General features: G+C 37.4%; 1 protein-coding gene and 1 pseudogene across 10 annotated transcripts in view; one reads left to right on the forward strand and one right to left on the reverse strand.

Annotated features, from left to right (window-relative positions):
* The window catches only part of LOC120414454 (SCY1-like protein 2), a 233,476-nt gene that overhangs the window by 13,980 nt on the left and 192,130 nt on the right, over window positions 1-27,366 (forward strand). The gene's annotated exons all lie outside the window — the stretch shown is intronic.
* On the reverse strand, window positions 1,792-2,965 carry LOC120414450 (pancreatic triacylglycerol lipase-like; annotated as a pseudogene).

A 27,366-nucleotide genomic window follows, 5' to 3' on the forward strand; every position in this document is an offset into this window, starting at 1 on the left:
CAGCTTTTCAGACATATTTTATTTCAAAAGTAGGCAAACATGGTCACTTGCGACTGTTTTCAAAAAAGTTACCTTGAAAACGGTGCACTTTATCAAAATTGCACAAAAGTACTTTTTGATTGAAAATTTTCAATTTTACATCGAAAAATGAAGTTCAACATTTTTGCGTCCAGTATTCCGTTTTTTTTTTTTTTTTTTTGAAAAAAATCAGTATTGATTCAAAATTTCAAAACTCGGTCGAAGATATTTTGCCCTGTCTGGAAATTTAGGAAAAGTTGGCATTTTATGTCCCTTAAAATATATCAGAAAATGAAAAAATGAAAAATAGTGTTTTCCTGACCAAATTATCAAACAAAAAAAAAAATGCGAGGCAAAGGTGCGCACTAAAATTTCCATACATTTTTGTATAAAAAAAATAATCAAACACTTTGGAGAGTCGTGTGGTGTTCGTTGAATCGATCGGAGAGTGAATCGACGCGCGCGAATCCGCGGGAAAGTGGTAGAAAGTTCTCGAAATCATTGAAAAATGGGTTGCAGTGTGCCCAGAGAAGTTGGGCCATCAGTCGTGTGGTGTTCGTTGAATCGATCGGAGAGTGAATCGACGCGCGCGAATCCGCGGGAAAGTGGTAGAAAGTTCTCGAAATCATTGAAAAAGGGGTCGCGGTTTGCCCAGAGATGTTGGGCCATCAGTCGTGTGGTGTTCGTTGAATCGATCGGAGAGTGAATCGACGCGCGCGAACCCGCGAGAAGTAGATCGGAAAAGAATTGAAATAGAGATTCGCATCGTTGAATTATATATTATATTTTCATTTCGTTTTGAAAGCCCATCCCATAGCATCGTTGCTCGGATGGCACGCCGGCGGTAAGAAGTTAAACATAAAAATTGTACATCACGGAATAATACGTTAATTCAAAATTCATTTCGTTTTGAAAGTCCTTCCCAAAGCATCGTTGCTCGGATGGCACGCCGGCGGTAAGAAGTAAAAAATACGCGATTGATAAGACCTTCTCATAGCGTCGTAGCTCGGAAGGCAACGATTGTTTCACTTTCTGGTCATATCATCTACCAAGATGAATCCTGACCTTTCCTTTCCTTCCCCTACTAACACAATTCCCCCACTTCCCGTGATGCTTGAAGGAGATGCTGTGGATTCAACGGTCTCATGCGGTGTCAATAGGTATAGAGCGACAAACTCTGTGTCTGATGAGTCTGCAACTTCAACTATCGGACTAACATTCCTACCTTTGTTGAACTGCATCTCCTTGGGGGGCGCCGGTATTGACTCAAAGCAGAGATCTTCAGGGGTTATACAGTGAGGATGATTAGCTCCCACTACTCATCTGTTGGTTCATTGTGTAACTTCAGCTGATCCGTCAATAACGGAGTAGCAGCTCATTGGCAGTCAACCATGCTCATGCTCATGCTCATGCTCATGCTGCAAAAAATAATCAAACACTTTGGATAGCTTTTATTTCTGATGGTTTTGGTTCAAAATCTGCCATAATCGGACCAAAAAGTATAACTTATGCAAAAATAGTGAGGGTTTTAACCCTACAAATTTAACTTTAGTTATATAAGTACTACTTAGTTCAAATAAGTAAATTTATCATAAAATTATCTTGATTTGGAGTGCCACTTTGCCTCCGCAAGTATTCTTAATCCAACGAAAGTCAATTGTAGAAAGTAGCATTTTCTGTATCAGACAATTATTATAATTTATTTAAAATTTTCTTTGATTCTAGATTAACGTTTTTTTTTCTTTTTCTTGTTTTAAAAATAACTCAAATATGTTGTTGAATCATTGTTTAATGTTCAGCTCAATATAAACTGCTTCTTCTCAGACATTGAAGGGTGCCACAGCCGACGTTCGCAGATAAAAGTCCCCTCCAATCCGGCTACTGTACGGCCCCATTTTGTTTGATTTGTTCATGTCACACTTCTTGGCCAGATACATCATCCAATCACTGCACTGGCGCGCCAAAAACACAATTTTAGGATCGATCGAATTTCGGAACAGCAAAGTCGAGTGCACAGCAGCTGATCGGCAAATTCGGCATCACTGCTCAATGGCGCCAAGCAGTTTGGCTGCGGTAGAGTGCCACCGTTTGGGTAGAAGTTCTCGTGCCCATCACCGTTCAAGACTCCAGCCTGACCCCGGGAGGTGATGACCATTTGGACATATTTGGCATCACTTCTGTCTAGCCGAAGGGGAAAACCTCGATCGAACGGTGCCGTGAAGAGGGCCTGGGCAGGATCCATCCCGTAGATTGCTCCCAGCAGCCCGTTGAGGCTGCGTCCAACCTGACCACTGATGTGAGCTCCCAAACTGTGACCTGCCAGGGTGAAGCTGGACAGAGGAATCCCGTTGCGATTAATAAAGCGAACAAATTTTGTCAGATATTCCGCCACAATCGGCACATGCTTGATGGCCGAAACTGTGTACTCATAATCCGCCAAACGAGCCCAGCTAACGACACATGCGTTCTGATCCATGAACTGAACCACATTATCTGCGATTCCCTGCTCCCTAAGCTTGGTTCCGTTATCCGTCCAGCCGTGAATTACGAAAAATATGGGCTTCGTCAAATTAATCTTCCCCTGGAGATCGGGATCGTCCAGGACAATTTCTTGAAAATTTCGAGAGTCTCTGAAAATAATAAAATTTGAACAACTTGAAACTCACTGAACCCCAAAACAAATACTCACTTGTGACCGCACAAAATGGTAACCTCCTTCTCAGGTACAATCGTTTCTTTGCAGTGAATCCTGGCGTCCTCATTCTTAACCAGTCCAATCACGATGTCCATCAGTTGGGCCAAATTGTTGTCCGAAGTTACGTTGAACAGTTCCCTCAACCCTCGCCGAGTTCTTCCAGAGGCAGCCCACGTTGAACCTAACAACGATGAGGTCATAAAAACTAGAAACAGTTGAAGAGGTTGCATTTCTGGTAAAGTTTTTGTTTCGGAACTGCTTTTGTTGACTTGCTTATTTATACTTCCTTTGAAATATTTATTCCAAGCTGAATGTAATCACGTTCTATAGTTTTATTGCTCACGTTTTTTTTCAATGGTTCAATGTTGACAGTTTTAACATCACACACTGAAGAAAATTTAGTTTACTTTGCACCAAAAAGTTTAGCAAATATTTTGGGGTTAATGTTTCGTCCAGCGAAATAATGTGTTAGTCCAATCTATAAAATGTTTATTTTTTATTAGGTAACCATAATTAAAAGACCACTATCTTTCGTCTGAAATAAGTATAACTTATTCTTTGCTAACTCTACGCAAAACCCAACAGCACAATATCTCATTCCACAGAATCATTGTTTCCAAGTAAACATGCTCAGCACATCCTTGTGGCAACACACAGCCAAGCCATTCCTAATAACAATCGTTTGGCACCATTATTTGCCCCCGAGAATGCGCGTGATACTCTTACAAACAAGCATGTTGATTAAATTAATGAGTTTTCGCAATTACACACATCACATCGCCCAAATTGCCGTCTCTACGAAAACATGAACCCCGGCTCGTCTCGTGTGTACTGGCCTCGTGAGTCTGCCCTCCGGAGCACGTCCTTCTGGCGTTCCGACATGCCCTGGAAACGTTCTGCACTATGAAACATGATCTTCTGGACTTCGACCAGGAGGACGACTTGGAAGAGCTTTGGCCCGGGGCTAGTTTGCGAATCTTGGCTATCGGTGGCTACTGCAGGAAAAGGGAAATCGATATTACCTTTTTTCTTGTTGGAGCCTAGTGGTTCTCAGCGTGTCCAAACCAACAATTTCCATCACTGCCCTACCGGAAAACCGGCCTCCGAGGTGTTCACGTGTGGTTCCAGGCTGACCTCACGCGGAAACGTCGCCGCCGCCAGGCCGACCGAATGGAAGTCTTGCACGCGATTCTATGTACCACTAAAGCCTAACCGGAATGGTTTCGGGCTGGCAAGATGTATGAGTCAGCTTTAACCGATTTTATCCCTATGAGGTTTTTTATGATTGAAAATGAAATTTTTTACTAGAAAATAGAAACTCATTGAAAAACATAAAACTAACTTTTAAAAAAAAAACTTTTTGGAAACAAACACGACTGAAAGGGTTAAAGGAATGAAAAGACTTCAAATTTGCATAGACACGCAGCTAAGGGAGCAGTGAGCTCGTGTTGTTGCACTTGATACGTGTAATTTACGTAATTTCATCGAAAGTACTGCATTGATTAAATGTAGTGCAAATTAAGTGGTGTTATTTTTTCAAATCAATGCAAAAAAATTGTACAGCTTGATTTATTGAATTTATTAACTTTAATGTTGTTAGTTTAAAATTTAAAAAAAAAATGATATTAATTGTGTAACTATTTATTATTTATTTATTAAAATTTTAAAAATTCTCCCATTTTTCTTTACTTGACTGTAAAAAATTATATTTTATGTGAAATTCAATGTACTTTCAGAATCTACATTGACCCAGAAGGGTCATTTTTTCATTAAGGACAAAATTTTTCATTTTAAAATATCGTGTTTTTTCTAACTTTGCAGGGTTATTTTTTAGAGTGTAACAATGTTCTACAAAGTTGTAGAGCTTTTTTTTCGTAAAATCGCGATAACTTGTGATGTTTATAAGCAAACCCCTTATGTCTATGTATCAAAATTTTTGTTATTGTCTGCTCTACAACTTTGTAGAACATTGTAACACTCTAAAAAATAACCCTGCAAAGTTAGAAAAAAACAAGAAATTTTTAAATGAAAAATTTTGTTCTAAATGAAAAAATGACCCTTCTGGGTCAATGTAGATTCGAAAAGTACATTAAATTTCCCATACAATGACATGTTCCAAAATTTTTTACAGTCACGTAACGAAAAATGGGAGAATTTTTAAAACTTTTTTTGTGTTTTTTTGATGAAAAATACGTTTTTTCGGAATTCTGAGTACGCCATCAAATCGGGCGACTAATTTTACATAAAAGTCCCTTTGACACCAAATTTCTATCTCATCACCGTTTCAGGCTGAAAATTATTGAAAAACACCTCTTTTTTCGCATGTTCAAAAATGGAAGGGATCGTACCGCCCCTCCGTCACGAGATATCAAAAAACGGAACTCGAATTCGTGATCAGGGACAAAACTTACCCCTTAGGACAAAGTTTCACGCAAATCGAAGAGGGGTCGGGGCAACTTTTCCCGATTTCGTGTGAGTTGGTAGAGAATTACCCATACCTAATTAGAGTTATAATTCGAAAATAAAATTAAAGTATTTTCCGATTGCAATTTCGATTTCGGTTTAAAAATATTTTTCTGTTTTTTCATGTTATCAAAAATACATTTTTTTTTCATAAAAAAATCATATCTCCTAAACTAGATTTTGCACTATCCTCTGCTATAGCTCATAAGATGTATTTTTTGGTCCCCTGAAAAATCGAAGTCGTTTTGTAAAATCGTAGAGAGTCAATTTTCTTTGTTTGTTAACACAGTATCATTTTGAAATAAATTTGTATTTTGGCTTATGGAAAAATTTTGTTTTATAAAGGCCGTTGCAAATATTTTTCTAAGTTTATGTCACCTCCCCCCCCCCCCCCCCTTCGAAATTGGTCTGAAAAATCAGAGAGCAAAAAAAATTCCAAAAAAGTCTAATCAACTGAAAACAATCTAAAACTTATCTGCATTGATAACCATATTTAGGATGTTTGGGCCTGTTTAAAAATGCTTTGAATTTTTATGAAATTCCAATGCAAATTTTATTTTTCGGAGAATATTTTTTTTTGTCAATACTTTGATATTTTGGAAACTAATGATGGCAAAACAACTGGACAGGTGTATAAAACATTTTAAAACACATTTTTCATTAAAATGTTGAACCGTGGCTCGCAATTTAAATTTTTATACTTTTTTATTTTTTTGCAGCCCCCCCCCCTCGAATTTGGTCAGAGTCGAGGGACATAAACTTCAAAAAAATATTTGCAATGGCCTAAAAAAAAACCCAATAAACTCCATGCTATGACCTGATATTTCAAAATTTCAAACAATCTGGAAAGTGCTGTCAAAACAAAACAATACAATCATATTCGCTTTTCAATTAAATTAAGTAAATTCCGCTCCAACCTTCAACTCATCACAACGTTTCGCACGTCCACAGATTCAATTGGAGATTATGGCTGGGAACTGTATCTTCCTAGAATACAAACCAAACGCTCTCGGAGCAAAATCTCTACCAATGAGAAAGTTAGATTCATTGAAACCCAACACGTGTCCGACACCTCGACCACTGCTTGTTTGGTTTCCAAAAAAGTTCGTTTTTGGTGAAATGAGAGAGTTCAAGGATAGTTGGTTGTTTTAGGAAATTCTAAGCTTTTAATCGTTTGATTTTCTAGTGGAGGTTGATAGGGTTCAGATTTTGTTCGTTAATTTTGATCTTGAAGCAGCAAAAAATGTGCATTTAAATTAATTCATTTGTGTGCCAGAATTTTCTCTCGTTTATCGCGATAAGCAGAATCACGTTTCCACGGCAATGAGACACGTTCTCAAGTTTCCAGCACTCCAGAATCCCCCGAAACGAGCACATCGAGGCCGTACAATGTACATACTCGTACATTCATCCCCGCTCTTGGCAGCCAGCACATTGCGTGGCTTAAGCAACGTTTTAAATTTAATCTCACCGTTGATGGTGTCGGGGTGGCGCTCACCTCTCCCCACTTTCATTTAAAACGATTCTGAAGCCCGTTATAATCCCCGACCAGTTGGGGCCTGCCCGGACACACACACACAATTTCCCGGCTTTTTCCTTCCAACAAGTATTATTCGCTGTCATGCACGAACCATGGTCCGACACACAAAGTAATGTAAGTAATGTTCATTTCTTCGGAATAGCCATGTTCCGCAGTTGTTCACTGACGTCTCGTACATCCTTCTCGAAACGATCCTTCAGGGCTTCGGGATGAAGGATATCCTGCTGCCATCTTTGGACGACAGCTTTTCCAACCTTTTTTTACCCCGGGAAAGTGTGTTGTTCATTCCAAATTAATAGACATTGAACGGAAAACCCCCCCTCTAACTCCTTGTTGGACGAAGAAGAGAGGGCAAAAAAAAACCCTTCCAAACGGAAACGATTTTCTCTGGGTATACCAACATCCTCGAAAGGGATGAAGCCCTTTCCAATGTAGGGGAAAGTGGGGCAAGTGTAACAAGCTAAGGAAATGCTCGTTATAAACCATTAAAAACGTTAAAAAATCTGTCGGATTTTTTAGAATCATCTTATTTTTGGTCTTGACTGAGACTTTGATAGAACAAGTTTAAAAAAAAATCTGTTTTTAACGTAAAAAATTGATTTTAATTTTTTTGATTTTTCGTACGTTCTACTCAACTAGTGGGGCAAGACGAGAAACCCGTTGGGGCAAGAGGAACAATGCATGAAAAAACATGCTAATTTACTAACAATTGAACTATTATCACTTAGATACATCAGATTAGGTTGTATTTGAAACGTTTCTTTCATTTTTAGATTAAAAAATAATATTTTACTAAAAATTTGACCGTTTTTACGAAAAGAAATATTACTTAGATGATAAATAGTAAATTTTCATGATATTATTATATCGTGTATGGACAATTTTTTTAACAATTGTTTATCAGTTTTTAAGCACTTTTATGTATTTTTTTCACAATAAAATATATTGCTGCAGCAATTCGTATTTTTTTCCATACTAAAAATCCATATGGTACACTTGCCCCACCTAAACAAGATTTTTAAAAAGCTCTCTATAAAAATAACCAAAACATAAATCATACTTTATAATACGTGCAAGTCATTGGTAGGGACACTACTGATCTAGGAAAAATAGCATTTTGATAAAATGAGCCTTAAAACGAACCCTCAGCCTTATTTTGTACTTTCCAGATATTATAAGGAAACAAAGGTTTTGAAAAAAAACTTCATTCAATCTTATGCCCCGTGGCTTTTACGTCGTTTTGGCGGTTATTTGGTAGTAGAAACAGCTAATTGCATTGCTAGCAACAATTCCTCATACTGGAAATAATCAAAATTGTAAAAATTACGGCCTTACGAGCGATTGTTCCTCTTGCCCCATATGGTCGTCTTGCCCCACCTTCCCCTACCTCCTTCTTCGGCCAAGATATTTTTCACGGTTGATCAGCGGAACACAATTCTCGTGCTCGCACACACATACAGGACGTGCTGGGATCTGCTGACCGGGAAAACGGATAAAAATAACACTTCCCGGAAAGCGCAACAGAATCTTCGGGCAGGAAACTTTTATCCGATCCGGGACGTAGCTTGGTCAACCGTTGAGAAGAAGTGTGGTGCGATTTTTTCTAAACAAGTAAATTTCAGATACCAAGAATAAAACAAACCTTTTTTAAAATGTAAAAAACAGGGATGTCGGTCGACTTTACTGTCATAATCAGAGACAATAATTACCCATAAAATCAAAGTTTCTCATCCTATATAATTTTCCAATGCTTTGATTTTGTAAAGATCTGAACAAGTTACGAATGTTCTATAATTTGACAAAATTGCAATAATTCACAAATAAATTACAAAACTGTGTGAATATAACATTTAAATATCTTCCAAACGAGTCTAAAATTTTGAAGATCTGGCAACCCTGTCTTTAATTATAACCACTTAAGTGATATATTTATTCTTTTATGAAGCCGGAACTCACCTGAGTGCACTTGTCTACATTTAAACAATGTCCGTTACCATCATCTTGCAAATGGGTCCAAAATTTCAAATATCTGGCAACCCTGTTTTATGACCACTTAAGTGATATTTATGTACATTGAGGCCGGATTGCACTGATCTGTATGAAATTTTAAATGGATAGTAAAAATACTTTCCAAAAGAGTCTAACTCTTTTAAGATCTGGCAACTCTGTCTCAAGTATTAACATCTTATGTGATAATTATGTCGACTCTCTGGTTGTCAATATCCAAGGGACCGTCGAGGAAGAGAATCGTCAGTTCATAGAACGATCCAAAATGAAGACCCGATTGAAAATATGTTTTTTCTTGGTACCCAGTATCAATCTGCTGATGATTTTTTATGAATTTCTTTGTCAGCACCACTTAAAGTTATTTTTTTCACTTTGTATACACACATTGCCCATCTACAAAATGTTACAGGTCGATTTCCGACGTGTAACGTTACACTTGCAAGTGTAGTAGTGAAAAAGATGTTCCGCCGAATAATCAAGATGATGAATATTTTAGATTCTATTTACCGATCTTTCGTGCGCGATAGAGGAGAGCATGCTCCCTTCGGATTTTTTCTCTTGATGAACATCCAATGATTTTCTTTTGATGATGATTATTCCATCGCTGGGTTCAAGAGAAATATACGAAAAAAAATCTTAATGCAACCGCGTAGAAAGAGGTTTCTCTGTACATCATCGGAACATTCTTGAAAAGGTTATCAAAATACCTTCAGGATGGGTCCAAAATTTCATAGATCTGGCAACCGTCACAAAATTTGCCATTCTTACTAAAAAAAGGTATAAGGTTAACTTTTGATTCCGACTCCAAATCAAGCTTCGTTCTCAAATCGTTTTTCGAGAAATATTCATTCGAAAAATCTGCAAAAAATCAGGAACGATCGATTTTTGACGCCCGATCGTTTGGCAATGACAGAATTGGTCTATCTCCAATATCCGAATTTTGGCGCTCAATTTACCTTAGAGCACGCGTGACGTCCGTGTGTGGTACAAAAGTGCTCAATTTTGTGGTAGGGGGTTTCTCAGAGCCCACATTATGGATTTAAGCTCTCTCAGGTGCATTTGAAAGGGGATGTGCTGAACCTGAACCAGTTTCATACCAAATTTGAATTTATCCATTTTTTAAGGGGACTCGGAGTATGTTTTCACCTGATCAGGCGGTTTTCAAATAAAAATTCGGTCGAAAATTGAAATATTGAAATCGTTTATTTATCCAAAAAATTGCATTTTTCTAGCCCTACATCCTCCCAAATTTTCATCCGTGTCGGTAATGTGGTTCATGATTTACAACTTGTGGACTAATTCACTTTAAGGGGAAAAACCCCTAAAAAAGGTAAAAGCCAATTTTCACCAAATGCCAAAACTATTCATTTGGCATTTTATCTATTTTTTTTCTCCGTTTCATAATCTAGACCATTATCGAGGTTCTGAAACAAATTTGACCTCATTTGGATTTACCGTTCAGATTTTAGAAAATTTCCATTTTTGCCTTTCTTACTAAAGAAAGGTATAGGGTTTGCTTTTGGCTCCGACTCCAAATCATTCTCAAAACGTTTCTCGAGAAATATTCATTCGAAAAATCTGCAAAAAATCAGTTGTCAAGTTGAGCTTCACATGCAGACGCGAGTAATGCTGGCGCGTGATGCTGGCGCGTATAGAATTTTGATACTAGATTACCCCCTTTTTGTACAAGTTGCCCTATCGATTGCTTGTTCATGACACATCGCCTATCATGATTATCTATGCCAAGCTTCAGTGAACGTAAACACGACGCAAGCAGCTTTCCGTTCTGAAGCCCCATGCTCATTCTTTTGCCTTGCTTTTTTGTTTTGCTCATTCTCTGATCGATCTCTGAGTGAATGAATTTCTGGTGAGCGTCCAAGCTTCCCATGCGCCAGTGACAACGCACATCGCGGGTTTGGTTTCCCGAGCAGACGGAAATAACGTGGGAATAACATTTTTTGATATTTGAAAATACTGGGCCAATAACATTTTATGTTATTTATAACAAGATTTGTTATTCGCTGTTATGATTTTTTTGTTATTGAATTGTTATTGTTATAACAGACTAATAACATTTTTGGTTATTCTTCGAACAAATCTTTGTTATTATTTTTTGTTATTTTAACAACTAATCCGATCATCCCAATAACAGTTGAAGTTATTCTTCCATAACAAAAAATGTTATTCCCAAGTTGTTGTGGCTTTCAACCAATATCAGACCAATAACAAATTTTGATATGATAACATAAACTGTTATTAAACTCTTAAGCGAAAATGGATTTTGCATGAATATTCCATAACAATTTTTGTTATTTTAACAGTATTTGTTATTGAAATGGCATGAATTTTGTTATTACCGTCTGCCCGGGTTTCTAGCTTCGGTACGAGCGTTTTTGTGTGTTAGTATTTTGGTTCATCGTACCAGCGCACCAAGCCACGTGTCGGCGCCTAAATGCAAACTGCATAATTTTCTGGCTTGCTTTTAAAAAGCTAACAATTTTGTCTAACGCCTAAATGTCAGTTTAGTGAATTCCAGTAGGCGTTTCAAAACTTTCAATAACATTTAAGTGGCTTTACTGTTACATCGTTTACAACACGGCAAATTCTCGGGTGTGGAAACACTTTCTGCCAGTCATTTTGTAACCATTTTAACGCATTGGAGCAAGACGGAATTATTTTGTTTTCTCGTTAATTCTTGATATTTTGAAAAGTGCAAAAAACACTCAGATAATACGAACAATTTAGCGATAGGCAGAAAACATTGTGAGCTAATTCTCTGCCTCAAAAATAATTTGTTCTGATTTAAAAAATCGAAAATGCTTGTGTGCGAGCACAGCTTACACCCGGCCATGGCAAATGGGGCAAAAACCAGCGCTTTTCAGTTTTATGAAAAAATCATGTTGAGTTTTGAATTGATTAATGAATGAACCATTCTTTATTTTGCTATTTCTTCGGGAAAAAATTGAACTGCCGTTATCTTTCTTTTGTAAGAAAGGCTCTATCTCACCCCAGGTGGGATTAAATCGGGTTTTTTGAAGAAAAATCTCACTTATTTAAATGTTAACAATGTTTGGATTTATCGTCCTACTCAAGGATGCCACATGGTTTTGTTTTAATGTCTGTAAAAAGTCGGTGTATGTCTCAGCATTTGTCAAACATCCAAATATATCAATTTTAGTTATACAAATCCATCAGAAACTGCATTTAAAGCATTTGAAGACTAACGAAATAAATTTCGGTTAATATTTTTACAAAATAATCATTTATTGAAGTTTTTTTTTAAAAAATGTGCACCTCAAAAAATGTTTGACACAAGCTCAAATATCTGTGAAACATAAACAAATCTGTGCATCTGGTATCCTTGATCCTACTGATTGTTGGATATGTTACATTCCAAACAAAGCTAAAAAATCGAAGATCTGGCAACCCTGTCTGTATGTAATTTTTAGGCTGGATCGTAAAGTGAAACGGGAAGGCAGTGCCATATTGATTCCACGATTCGATTTTTTGGGAACACCTTTAGGGAAATCGCAATAACTTAAACAAGTTCTGTTTGTTTGTGGGTTTCACAGGCATTTGAACTTTTGTCAGTCATTTTTTGAGGTGCAAATACTTTTAAAAAAAACTTCATTAAATGAGTATTTTGTAAAAATATCAACCGAAACTTGATTAGTTAGTCTTCAAATCTGGAGTTTTTTTTAAAAGGTCCTATAAACCAAATTTTCATTTTTTGCTTTTTGGGTGTTTTTGAATACCCCTGACCAGGGATGCCAGGTCTGCTGGAAGTCGAATCCGTAGACTTGTTAAAAAAATCCAGGTGGTTGGTGTCTTGGGAACACAAAATATTTTTATTCTAGCTATTTCGTTATATTATCGTTATATTTCGTTTATTTTTTTTTAGTTTTTATTTAAGTGCAATTTTTTAAAAAAATCGTCTAAAAAACATTGTAGATTTGTCTTTTCGTTCTTGCGATACAGCCACTTAAATATAAAAAATAAAAAAGATAGTTTTCAAAATGTCAACCGAACAGCACGATTTTTTTTATTCAAGGTAGCCCTTTCATTCATTAAATATTATCTAAATTTAGAAAATTTTAAATTTTCCGCAAATGCTAAGCCAGGGCTACCTAACATCCGGCAGCGAAGGCATTTTATCTGGCCTACGGCGGTTTTCGAAAATTGTTTGTGTAGACCGTTCATGAAAATTATATTAATGTCATAAATTCAAAAAAAAATCAGTCATTTGATAAATTTTTTAACATTTTTAGCAAAACATTTATTGAAACATTTATATGAATTTTGTTTTTATCTTTTTTATGTACAAAAAAAAATCAGGGACGTGCTGCTATGGAGAAAAGTTACAAATTGTCTATATATATTTTTTAATTTTTACATGGATTTCAGGTTGTGGAATATTACAGCGTTATTTTGCCAAAATTAACACATTTGAGCAATTCTCTACGGAATCGGTCTTTTTTCTTTAATTTTAATTTTTGTATTTTTTAATCCGGCTGAAACTTTGTTGGTGCCTTCGGTATGCCCAAAGAAGCCATGTTGCATCATTAGTTCGCTCATATAATTTTCCATACAAATTTGTCAGCTGTCCATACAAAAATGATTTATGAAAATTCGAAAATCTGTATCTTTGGAAGGAATTTTTTGATCGATTTGGTGTCTTCGGCAAAGTTGTAGGTATGGATGGATAAGTTCGACACTGAAAAAATATGGTAGTTGGTAATTTTTTTTTAGTGATTTCCTACTTCACTTTTTGTCATTAAAACATGACTTGCAAATAAAACTATTTTTATTTTTTTATTTTCTGATATGTTTTAGGGGATATCAAATGCCAACTCTTCATTCATCGGTCTTTTTTTTTTAATCAAGAGTAACAAAGTTCAAAAATGCATAATATGGAGAATTTTCTCAGCTTTTCAAAAATATTTTTTTCAAGAGTGGGCACTAATTTTAAAAAATAAATAACTGCTACTATTTTCAAAAAAGTTACCTGAAAATTGCTATAATTTGAAAACGGTGCACTTTATCAAAATGTAACTAAAGTTTTTTGATTGCAAATTTGATTTTATATCGAAAAATTCAGTTGACAAATTTTTGTGACCAATATTTCGATTTTTTGAAAAAAATCCGTATTGATAAAAAAAATGTTTAACTCGCTCAAAGATTTTTTGCCTTTTCTGGAAATTTCTGAAGAGTTAGCATTTGATGTCCCCTAAAACATATCAGATAATAAAAAAAATAAAAATAGTGTTTTTTGCAAGTCATGTTTTAATGACAAAAAGTGAAGTAGAAAATCACTAAATTTTTTTTACCAACTACCATATTTTTTCAGTGTCGAACTTATCCATACCTACAACTTTGCCGAAGACACCAAATCGATCAAAAAATTCCTTCCAAAGATACAGATTTTCGAATTTTCATAAATCATTTTTGTATGGACAGCTGCCAAATTTGTATAGAAAATTATATGGACAAACTATTTATGCAAAATGGCTTCTTTGGGCATACCGAAGGCACCAAAAAAGTTTCAGCCGGATTAAAAAATACAAAAAAAAATCGAATGACCGAAATCTCAGAGAATTGCTCATTTATCACATTAAGGCTCTGAACATATCTCGAAGCAAATTTGGTTTTAGTTATTAAGAAATATAGAAATAATAAAATTTATAAACAAAAAATATTTTTTATAGGTGGTTTGAAAAATATTTTTTCCTTAGTTTTGTTTAAAATCTTTGAATTTTAAATCAATTTGATTTCACAAATAAAAAATTAAATAAAAAAAGCACTTAATTTTTTTTTATTCTAAAATTTATTTAAAAAACAGATTCAATGTTTGATTTTTAAATTGTAGTTTTGAATTTTATATCAATTTATAGTAGAAAATAGAAACTAGAAATTAAATCATCGATTTGAAAATACTGCAACAAGAAAACTGGATTAGGGATTTTTTTATCAACCTGTTTACTACTCCAATTGCAATTTTTAAATCAGAATTTTTTAAAGCAATCGGGAAACATTTGAATTTAAAATCAATTCATCAAAGTGGCGAAATATTAAGGAGTGCGCAAAATTGATGCTTCGCCAAGGGCCCCTTGGGCCCAAGGTGCATCCCTGAAGAAAAGTGACATTTTTTGTAGAGCAAAAGTTACTAAAAATGACCTCATGAACACGCGAAAAAACTATGTGGAATTTTCACTTGTAACCTTTTCTTAGAGAAAGTTACTCAAAACCATATACAATATTCCTATGCTCAATTTTTGTTTAAGTTTTTGATCCGGAGAATAACTAAGTATAACATCGCAAAGCGCTAGGAGTTGATTCCGAAAAGAAACAGAATGTTTTGGAATATTTTTTTTTGTTTCTTGGGCCCAATACACACCACATGTTCCAATTTCAATCCAAATTTGCCTTTTAACTCAAGTTTAACTTATGTTACGATTTTGTTTTAAATTATTTATTAATGTTTTATGTACACCAACATAATTATTTTTCAATCATCGACTTGACGTGACCTCAACCCACTAGAGAGCCTGGATCTTATTAGAGAACGGACATCTCAAACCAAAAGTACCAATCGACGCACGAGAACTGTCAAACGGAGGTACCAATCGAGCAAAATCCTTTGTCTTATGCTCGTTTGGTACCTCCGTTTGACAGTTCTCGTGCTTCGATTGGTACTTTTGGTTTGAGATGTCCGTTCTCTAATAAGATCCAGGCTCTCTACAACCCACTAGATCGAATACTTATCGATTACTGGATACCAGGTTTTTAAGCGAAGATGGCGTTCGAATGTTGAACGTCCGAAATGTCAAAATCGCGCAAGAGCACCAACATTAGAAAAAAAAATGCGGCTGTCATGCCATGGCACACTTTTTTCGTAATGTTGGTACTACTGCGTGATTTTGACATTTCGGGCGTTCACCATTCGAACGCCAAAAGCTGGATAAGCTGCACTGGATTTCAGCCATCGCCTCATTTCTCCTAAACGACTTTTCATTTTAACGTTCCTCAAAACTTCTTCTCTAAAACAGATTGTTCAAAACGTTTCCATAAAACATTTTTATCTCGCAAAAATATAATTTCACGTCCTTCATACAATTATCAGCCAGCATGAAAATCCGTAGATTTTGGAGATCAATCCGTAGATCCGTAGAAATGGCTGAAATCCGTAGATCTACGGAGAAATCCGTAGATATGGCATCCCTGCCCCTGACTCAAGGCGGTTCTAAAAACACACAAAAAGCAAAAATTGAAAATTTGGTTTATAGGACCTTTTAAAAAAAAACTCCAGAAATGCTTAAAAACGCAATTTCTGATGGATTTCTATGACTAAAATTGATATATTTGTATTTATGACAAATGCACAGACATACACAGACTTTTTACAGACATTAAAAAACACCACGACCTTTACGAAGTTCTGTTTTTTGCAGACGCTAAATTGGTCGATAGCAAGCAATCTGTTGAGTTCAGAGATTGATTGAAGTTGAACAGACGTTGTCCAAGAACTGGCATCCCCTTTCGTCTTATTTGGACTAAGTTATTTTTGGTTTTTTTTTTTTTGGGTCAATTTTTGTTTTTGTTGGGAAGGCATCACCACAAGGGTGGATTAAGTTAGTTTTTTTTTTAATTTAAATTGACTGTTCCAACAAATGTAAACTCTACTGTCTCTTTCTTAGGCAAAAAAGTGCAATCCAATCACTGAGATGGAATCAGATTTAAATCTAGGAAGAAGATAAAAAGAAGAGCAAAACATCCTGACAGGACGAAACAACAGTGTGGCCAGCAGCGGAAGGACGAATACGGAACGGAAAAGGCTACAAAGCCAACGCAACGTGGGAAGGATGTTGTTGACGTTTTCGCAGAAACGAGAATTTTTGCGCAAAAAGAAAAACAAGATCTTGTGGACAAAGCAATGCGAAGCAACGAGGTGTGAATGCAAGGAAGCGGCGGTGTAAATTCGATTTTTCCTTCGATTCGACCCGGTTAAACATGCCCTCGGGAGATGGAGGGTTCGAGAGTGTATTGAGTCTTGAGGCGAAGATTCGTCGAGGTTGGATTTTAATATTGATGGCCTTTATAACGATTGACTTTTTCTTAGGTGGATAACACTTGAACCGGGCAATGTCCTCGAGGAGCTTTTGTAGAAAGAGTTATTGGCAGAAAAAAAACTCGATTGCTGAGGAGAATCTACTATTCTACTATTCTGGGTCTTACAAAGTGTCCTGCAATATATATATCTTGCAGTGACGTCCCTAACACCTCTATCATTCTACCAAGATATTAAACATAGTTCTTATTCAATGGCATTCCAGAGACCATTTGACATTACTATGAATCCGTTAGATATTTTTGTGGGATGTCCTGGATCCTCCAAAGTATACGTACACATCCTTTTCAAATCTTCCGGTGCACTTACTCCATGAGGTTTGGAAAGCTTTCAGCAAAACACACACGCTCACAAAATCCAGCTCCGCTAATTAGTATGCACATGCCCACTTGGTAAACCAGCAGTGCGTGTGTGCGTTCTATTTGTGTTCGTGAACCCACCGCGGTTGTGGGCGAAGCTTGGTTGATGCTTGCAGGTGCTCTGCCAAAGCTTCCGTTGTACCGAATTTAGATCGCATTGGGTATACTTTCTTGACACAATTTGAGTTTCTGTGTAACTTCGCAAACAGGGGATTTTTACAGGTTTAAGCACACGAGTCTAGATGGCACAACGGCGACGATATTTACTGCTGCGGTAGCAATGTATACTCGGTTCGGAAAGCTGATAAGTTAGTAAACATGGTCGTGGTTACGGTGGATACATCAGGACGCTCGTATGTCCTGCGAGCAGGAGTTGTTGGAATGGTGATGTTTCGGCAGTGTTGTCATTACACACCTGCTTGGCATGGCCAATGAGGAGGAGGAGAAGGCGTAGGAGTGAGTTTACCCACAATCTCCATCATCATCAACTGCGATGTTCTTCTCATATATGACCTTCCCATTAACACGCACCGACGACGTCGACGACGGTGGCTGAATTTGCGATGCCGTTCAGGTATCGTTCTGTCTCGGAGACACGCGAGCTTATCGAGCGCTTTTCGTGGAAATTTTTAGCCAAAGGTTCGACTATTTCGTCATTTCACACACACACACAAAGCTCCCCGCCGGGAAATTAAGGGACGTTTATTAGTGCTCTTCATAATACAGAGCACAGCGCGAGCGAGGCCTTGTTTTATGCTCATCAACGAATCTGTACGCGATTCAGTAATTTGGTATTCATCAGCAGCAGTGTTCGATCGTTCCGAGGATGTGAGCTTCATGGAAATGTAATTTAGGAACTTTGATGCTAATACATTGGGAGTAAGAGGAGAGGGTAATTGCAGCTTGAACTCTTCCCGCAGGTGGACGGACTTCTGATGTAACTACATCAAAAGAACGATATGGCATGTAGCACCATCATTGAACAAATTCAGGATTTTTTTATCTGACAGAACTTAATCATTTCATTGATCGTTTTATATATTTTGGATTTTATTGGAGATAATAAGACCAATGCTTATTTTGACTAATGTGTTTTATATGAGGAATTCTCTACGAAATCGGCCGATTTCGACCATTTTAATTTTTTGTATTTTTTTATTTGGCTCAAACTTTATGAAGACCTTCCCTAGAAGCTATTTTGTGTCATTGGTTTACCCATACAAGTCTTCATACAATTTGGGCAACCGTTCATACAAAAATGGTTCGTAAATATTCAAGCAGCTGTAACTTTTGAGTGAACTATCTGATCAAGTTGGGGTCTTGGGCAAAGTTGTAGGAATTGTTAAGGACTATTGAGAAAAAATAGGTACACGGATTTTTTCCTTTTTTTAATAAACTTTTTTTCACAAAAAAACTCAACTTCCCAAAAAACGCATTTCTTGAATTTCGAGATTTTTTTATATGTATTAGGAGACCAAAACCCGCAACTTTTAAACCATAAAGGCCGAGCTCCCGTGGTGTAGTGGTACGGGTTTCGCTTTGTAAGCGGAAGGTCGATGGCTTGAAACCCATCTGGCGAGGCAAAAGGGGTAGGTGGCGGTCGAGAGGGGATATCGGCTGCTGCGGGAATTGACTTTGTCAAGTCCCAAGCCTCCCCAAAACCCATCCCATCCAATCTCTCGGACGATCTGTTGGCGACTGAGTCTGAGCGTTGAAGAACTCTGTAACAATACGCAGAGAAGAGCTTCAAATGCTACTTTCGACTCGGTCACATGCTCTCAGGCAAAATTCGAGCTGAAGATTGGGCTATATGATCGGTAACGATCTCTAGATGGGTCAAAAATAAACGAGATTTCCCCTCAATCTCGCTCATCTCCACGTCCTCCGATCGGTCTCTCGTGCTCGTGTGGCATGGCATTTGGGGGATTGGTCTGGGGAATGAGAGGGGGCAACTGCTCGAATAATTCGTCAAATACTGTCTCGCTCAAACAATAGCGCTACAGAAGACGATCGTTCGGCAGGCTGTGTATAGCAGCAAAACAGAAAACCTGAGAACAGATCATACTACAATAGATACGCAAGTGTCGCAGTGGTCCGTGTCTGTTCACAGTAAAAAAAAAAAAAAAACCATAAAGAAGTATGGTAAAATAATCTACCGCCGAGTTATGAATTTTTGAAAACATAGTGATTTTTGGAAAAAATCGAAATTTAATGCTAAAAAAATACCTAATTGTTTAATGTAAAATTAAATTTGCAATCGACACCAATGACAATGACACACACTCAGTCGCCAGCCAGCGACAAGTTAAGACGTGTTTTGCTCGTGTTGTCATCTCGCGTGCTTGGAAGTTTTTGACAGATGGAGGTGGAGGAATCCTCCGAGGAGGAAGATTTTCGTCCCGTCCGCGGGAATCGGAAGCGGAAGAAGTCCAGCGAGGTCTCTGGAATCGGCATCGAAGGAGAAAAAGTTGAGAAGACCCTGCTCAACAACAACAAGTTCAGCCCGCTAGCGGATAACAAAAACAACAACAATGCCAGCCCACCAGGAGGAGGGGACGCCCCGGCGGTTCCACCACCCGGCCAGTCGGCAGGTAAACAAAAGCAACCACCTTTGGTGGCGAAGAACACCACGGATTTTTACAAGCTCGTGGCGATAGTGGAAAGTTGTAAATTAGGTTTCAAACCGATTTACAAACTAACCCGATTTGGAACCAAGGTGACCTGCTTCTCTGTCAAAGATTTTGACAAGTTGCAAGAGCTACTCAAGAAGAAGAAAGTGGAATTCTACACCCACGATCGGCGGAGCGAACGAAATCATCGGGTGGTTCTTCGTGGTTTTCCTGATGAACTGAAACCGGACGAGGTCAAGTATCTTCTGACGAGGGATCTCAAGCTGGACGCGCTGGAGGTGCATGCCATCAAGCGGAAGGAAAAGTCCACCGTGGACGAAATTCCGTACATTGTGGTCTTCCCCAAGGGATACACCAATCTGAAGAAGCTCTCTGCAATGAAGGTTGTGGCAAGCACTATCATCCGGTGGGAGGCCTACCGGAACAAGCGGCCGAACGTGATCCAGTGCAGGAACTAATAAAAATAAGTTAAGAAAAAAAAAATGACAATGACACAATAGCTTCTTTGGTAATACGGAAGGCCCTCACAAAGTTTGAGCCATTTCCCGTTTTGGTAGAGAACTGCTCATATGTTTAAAAAATCAGGGTAAATAATATTGCAAATACATTATATTTTCATTTTTAAAGCATAGCTTATGTGATCTGCACTTCCTTAAAGAAAAAAAAAGAAAAGAAATGACAGATTTCAGCAGCGAGTTCCATACATTTGCTTGCAATTCCGAAAAACACCCTTTGAATGGAACTGTAGGTCAAATGTCGATGTGTTTAGTCAATCCACTGTTTAAATCGAAACAATGTTGATAAATATTACTTTTCGAAACAAGTGCTGAAAAGTTCAACTTTTCAGCATCCATTTCAGTGCTGAAAAGTAAAACTTTTCAGCATTTATGTTAAAAAGTGTTTCTATTCGAATCTGTTATTTTTGGTAGAGAAAAGGAGGATGTTTCGTTCTAGAATGACAGGAAAAGTAAACAGTTTCAAGACGGAATTGCAAAAAAGTTATACTTTTAAGACTCTTTTGATACTTTTGACAAGGTAAACAATTAAATGAATTGCAAAACAAAATTATATGAAACTCGTGCTTTAAAAAATCCTCATTTCGTAATGTTCTGTATTTTAATTTATCCAGGAAGTCTTAATTTTGCATCGGCAGCATAATAAAGTTTGAAAAAAATGTTTTTTTTGCATGAAATTTTTACGAATTTATCCTTAAAACCAACTGAACTGCCGGCTGGTACCAAATTTATATAAAGTATTAGTCTCCCCCCCCCCCCCCCCCCCCCCCCAAAGTTGGCCCGAGAAATCTGGGGCAAAACAATATATTTTCAAAAGCTTCAAAATTTCAATGAAAGTTTTTGTGCAATCAGCTGAAATCAATTTAAAATGCATTCCCCTGCGTTAAGAATTATTTTTAGCATGTTTGGGTTGATTTAAAAATCTTTCGATTTTTTTAAAATGTGGATGTTTTTTATTGCAAAATGTTTTGTTTCGTTTAAATTTTTGTTTTCATCAAATCTTACATTTTTTGAAAACTAATGATTGCAAAACAACTGAACTAGTGTAACATGTATTTGAAACACTTTTTTTCATGCAAATGTTGAAACTATGGCTTGTTATTTCAATATTTATCGGCCAGAGTCGAGGGATATTTTTTTTTAAATATTTGCATCGGCCTAATTGTAAGGAATAATGATGACCTTGGTAGAGAAGTGTCAAATGAACACAAAAGAACAAAAAGTAGTTTACCACAATCTTTGAAAATTTTCTAAAGTATGTAAACTTTAATTATGAAAACATTGAAAATTAGGATAATTCAAATACTCTCCAAGTGTCATGTTTTCACCCAGGAATAGCTACAATTAATTTAATCGAAAATGAAATCGAATCATTTAAAGATTTATATTTATTTAGTTTTTTACATCTTTGATTGTTTTTTAATCAGAATTTTTTTTTAATTTACCTCAAATTTAAATAAATTTTATCAAAAGTTAAAATGATCTTAGTTACACAGTCATTGTCAAATGATTTATAAAAAGAAGACTTATTAATTATTTATCAAATGGACGAAATTCATTGACTTTGATCACTTTAAGGCTGAAATTTGTGAAAAACACAATGACTAACTATCCAGGTCACCCCGGTATTTTAAATGAATACACAAAGAAGTATCGTCGACCTCGTCAATATCGCCAGCCTCACTTAGGTGAGGCTTGATCAAATCATAGTTCAGAATAACCATGCGAGTCATTGTTGTACGAATTATGGAAAAACCTTTCAAATTAAGCAAAAAGTTTCAAGAGCTGGCCACCCTGTCCCATGCTATGACAACTTAATTGATATTTGTGTAGTTTTTTTTTGCCGAATCGCACTTAAATGTATTTAAACTAGTCCGGAACTATCATCCGACCCATCGTTGGTAATTGAAAGACTTTTCTAACGTGTTTAATAGTTTGAAGATCTGGCATTCCTGTCTCAAGTAATGATTACTCAAGTAATGACCACTTAAACCATTTAATGATGTTGCTGTATTTTTTTATTGTGGATCTACAAAAAATGGGAGTTGAATTTTGGAATGTTGAAAATTTTGTAGGTTGAATATTACCTCTATTTGTAAAAATGTGAAGCTGATGAATATTCATCAAAAACTGATGAAAATTCATCATTTTCATCATTTGACACAAAATCTGTCACCATTTCCATCATTTTTTTCTGTGTAGTGAGGCATCAACCACATAGGTGTTTTATTTTGTACGGAGAGCTACCAAACTTGTTTGGTGAAAAGAAGAGTAAGACAAATTGAGAAACATTATGCGAAATGGCGTCAGAGAAAAAAGTTTGCACAAAGATGGAAACAGTTTTAAAAATGTTTAACTTCCTTTTTTACTTTAATAAAAGATTTTTTCTTATTTGGTTGAATTCCCAAATATAAACCAATTATTTCCTATAAAACGATTTTCCCGTGCTAAATGCAAAAAAAATAGTTTCTACAATCAAAAAAGTTGCGTTTCGGTCATCAAAATGTAATATCCAACGAGTTAATTAGAACGAAAAATTAGCTTCTTTCAATCCTAGCAGGTATCACAATGGCGATAATCTCGCATAAGAATGAACAAAAAAAGACGAATTAAAAGGTTGGACGTGATTAATTAGTACCGAGACAATCGCAGCTTGGACGAAAGCAGCACACCTTTCCAGTAGATTACCCATCATCAGCCGCATCGGTCCATTCTAACCTGGGATAATGCAGCCCTTCATCAACTCCACCGGTCCTAATTATCTCCCAAAACCAAGGGGAAAACCAATGGACTGGTATTGTGTGTTTCTGTTCTTTTTATAACTCAATTAAATTTCCTCACCCACGCAACTCCCCCTCGTTAGTTGGTGTTGTGCATTAAGGCTTTCACCCCCAGCACACTCTGCTGTCTGGGGTACGATGGATGGTCCGAACCCGAAAAACCGTTTAGTCTCTGGCCACACCGTTAGTTAGTGCGTGCTGGCTGGGTTTAGGTTGATGTGGCTTGGCGTGGTGGTGGATCCTCGGGCATTATTCGTTTTATAATGTTGCTACCCATTTTTTTCGTTGTTTTTGCAGTGCTGGTGATGTTCAGCCATCGCCATGGACGTTGGTTTTTATCCCTGGGTGGAATCTGAGCAAACCTGGCATCAACTAATTAGTTGTTTTTTAGCGTTGCAGAACATTTGTTAAAATGACATAATAATTATGAGCAAAAAAGAACAACTGGAAAGTTTAATAAACTTTTAAAAAATATCCTGCAAACTTCACTAACTTAAGTTCCACTAGAAGACCATTACCAACTTCTAGAATGCTACTCTATGAAGAAACTTTCTCCACTTCCTTTGCACAAAAAGTTCTGCAGCGTTTCGCAGGCTGGCCATGGTGGACTCCGCTTCCTGTCTCGGCTCGACTTCCGGGCTGTCCGGGGTGCTGACCTAGATTTGGCTCCCACACACACACAGCGGCCACAGCTGAACTGATTGTTTTCCTTTTTTTTTCTTTCCTCCCCCGAACCTGGCAGTAATAACGTTGGAAGGGTCCCACCACACAAAGCAACTAGTGTTTGATGTGGGTGTGTGCTTGTGTTTGTGAGCTGCCGTCCGGCACCCTAATAAAATAAAACAAAACAAAAAAAAAAGATGATAATGTTAACGTTTATTGCTCGATTAGGTTTGATCACTGCGTGGGTAGGAAAAAGGGGGAGGCAGGGAGAGAGTGGGGCGATGAGAAAGTCGACTAAGCTGTCCATCAATATAACATTTGAGCAGATGGGGAAGGTCAGCTTTGTTTGAACACATCGCTTTGAGCGATAGATGTATTGTGTGGTGATAATGTAATCCATGTTTAATAGCTGTGTTGAATTTACCTAGAGAGATATCTATGTAACTTATCTTAATACTGCGAATTCAGTACTGCATTACACCTAAAGCAAACACATTGACAATAAATTGTCAACTGGGGCGAAACGGAACTACAGTCTGAATAGGAACATCAGTTTTTAAAGTACAGTTTTTTAAACTTGAAAGGAGAATGGGCAGATTTGGTCCAAATTGGTCAAAATTCGCCCCAATCTCGTGACGATGGGGTGGTACGAACCCTTTAATTTTACTGGGATTTTGCTAAAACAATTTTTAAAACATTTCTGAAAATCACTCATAAAATCCTTATTTTATTATGGATTTCGACGCGTATCAGCAAAAACTATTAGTTCTGTTATGTTTTAGCATGATTGAAACATGGCTTCTCTTGTCTCTATCCGTTTGAACCGTTAGTGCAAGAGGTTAGCCATATATTGATATAGAAACAAGTCGAAACTTGAAGATTTTGAAAACAGATCCTACCCAGACTGCTTCAGTGAGTATGGAAGGCTACAGTGCATTGTTGCGACAACTTATTGAGATGTTCTGGGTCGTCCATGATCTCCTTGGAGTAAACATCGATGGGTCTACCGCCGGAACAAGCAAGAGGTCAGTGATTTTTTACCACTGATCATAACCGCATAGCTTCAGTGAGTATGGTAGACTACTTTGTTATTATTTTGAAATGTCCAGAATCATCTTAGGACTCCTGTAGTTAAGATCTGTGAGTCTACTACCGTAACTAGCAAGATGTCGACCGGTATTGCCCACGGATCATACCCGCATAGCTTCAGAGTAGGTTTGACTACTTTGTAAATGACTTGGGCTGTCTTGGATCACCAAAGGACTCCCTGGAGTTATGATCTGTGGCTGTTAACTCCAGTGAGTCCTGGGATGACCCAAGACATCCCAACACAGTAAAAAAGCAGTCTACCATACTGACTGAAGCTATGCGGGTATGATCAGTGGTCAAAACAGGTAGAAATCTTGATTGTCACGGTGGTAGACCCACAGCTCTTAACTTCAGTGAGTCTTAGGATGACCTAGGACATTTAAAAACATTAACTAAGTAGTCTACCATACTCACTGAAGCTATGCAGGTATATTCCGGGGTCAAAACCCATCGAACTCTTGCTTGTTAAGGCGGTAGACCCACCGGTCCAAGGAGTTTTTGGATGACTCAGAACATCCCAATAAGTTATTACAACATTGCGCTGTAGCCTTTCATACTCACTGAAGCAGTCTGGGTAGGACCCGTTTTAAAAATCTTCAAGTTTCGACTTGTTTCTATGGTAAGCCTCTTGCAAAAACGGTTCAAACGGATAAAGACAAGAGAAGTCATGTTTCAATCATGCTAAAACATATCAGAACTAATAGTTTTTGCTGATACGATACGCGAATGATGTCAAGATGATTGAAACCCATAATAAAATAAGGATTTTATGAGTGATTTGAGCATTCGCAGAAATACGATTTTTTGTACAATTTAACCCAAAATACTCAAACTTTAACAACTTGTAACTTTTGAACCCCGGGGTTTAGAGAGTTCGTCCAGAAGACTTTTTTTTCATGTCTCGGCGAGATCTTTCGAATAAAGTTTCTCCCGTTCGTGTACATCCTTGGACCAGCTTCCATACAAATTTGCCCATTCTCCCATCTTTAGCAAACGCTTTTTTAAGCAGTGTAGCTCGAAGATTTAGTCTCCTAGTTCTAATCTGTCGCAAACAGAGTAAATTCGTCAGCAGACGACGGATGGAGCTGATAATCAAATCACTTAAATCGCAAATTCAATCAGTAATTTCCTTCCAGTATCTGATTGAGGAATGATAATGTAAATTCTTGTTTTGTCTCTATCTCTACGTACGGTGTCAGCGTGACATTGTCAACGTGACCGATCTTACTATAGTATTTTTGCTGGGTCGCGTTTGGGCGATGATCCGAGGGGCACGGTCGGCGCAGTCAGCGCAGTCGGCACGGTGTGCTCGCAACACTCATACTAGGTTAAAGTCACGTTAATAAAATAAACAACAACAACCTTTGGAAAACGATTACAACCGAAATCAATCGCAAACATCCAAAGTATTGCAGCAACAAAGCTAAAACAGCTGTCAAAATTCGTCCTAATCTCGTGACGATGGAGTGGTACGAACTTTTTCATTTTACTGGGATTTTGCTAAAACAATTTTTAAAACAATCCTGGAGCATATCTGTTGAAAATCTCCAGTAAGTAATCTTCATAATAAAATCTAACACCACCAGTTGATCAATTTTCCCAAAGTGTTTCCAAACGCACTTCTCCCAGCCTTTCAAAAATAAAGGAACCCCCATAAACAACTTGCATAAACTGGATCACATCGCACATAAATCAACCCCACTCTCCGGAGGCTGCTACCATAATTCAAAACCAATGCAGTCACTTTTTGGTGAAGGGCGGAGACCACTCAACGCAGCAAATTTAGGAAGCTCTCTCAACAACCAAGCAAAAGCACCCAGCCCTACCACCTGCCCTGCCTTGTGTGGCCCGGGGCTAAATACGATCCCCATCATAAATCATTTCCGCAGCCTCGGTGAAGTTTGTTGGGAAAATTTCGTGTGTGTGGTTCTATTTGTGTGCGTTACCTGAACTTCATCTTAGCGGGGCCATCTTACCATGAATATCCATAAAAATTGAAAGCATCATCCGGCTTAGCAAATAAGTTATTAGCATTAATTTTTCATGAGAGGCACTGTACAAAAGATTGAAAAGTAGCCAAATATTTATATCAGCAGGAAAACAAGTTTGCACGTTATTTTCTACTGTGCCAACACAGCTAAAGTTTAACACGGTGGAAAATTGATTCCACGACCTTCCATAAAGCAACTTTGAGTTTGGAGCTTTCTCTCCATTTTCCCTGCCGTCCGGAGACTGGATCAAAAGTTCACCTACCGGTTCTCAGCTATACCCAAGGCTCCCTTTCCTGCCGGTCGTAGTCAAGAAATAAAAGTTTGATCCAATCAATGGCTAAACAAATTTATGAAAAATTAATGACCGCTTTTCGCCCATGTCTCTCGTTCATCGTTCTTGAGCTTCTCGGGAGGAAAATATATATGGCCAGATGAAAGACTGCTAGTTAAATAACAAGGATGGATCATCACGAGGAGGGATTTAGGGTATA

The sequence above is a fragment of the Culex pipiens genome, chromosome 3, assembly GCF_016801865.2.
Source record: "Culex pipiens pallens isolate TS chromosome 3, TS_CPP_V2, whole genome shotgun sequence".
Taxonomy (NCBI): Eukaryota; Metazoa; Arthropoda; class Insecta; order Diptera; family Culicidae; genus Culex; species Culex pipiens.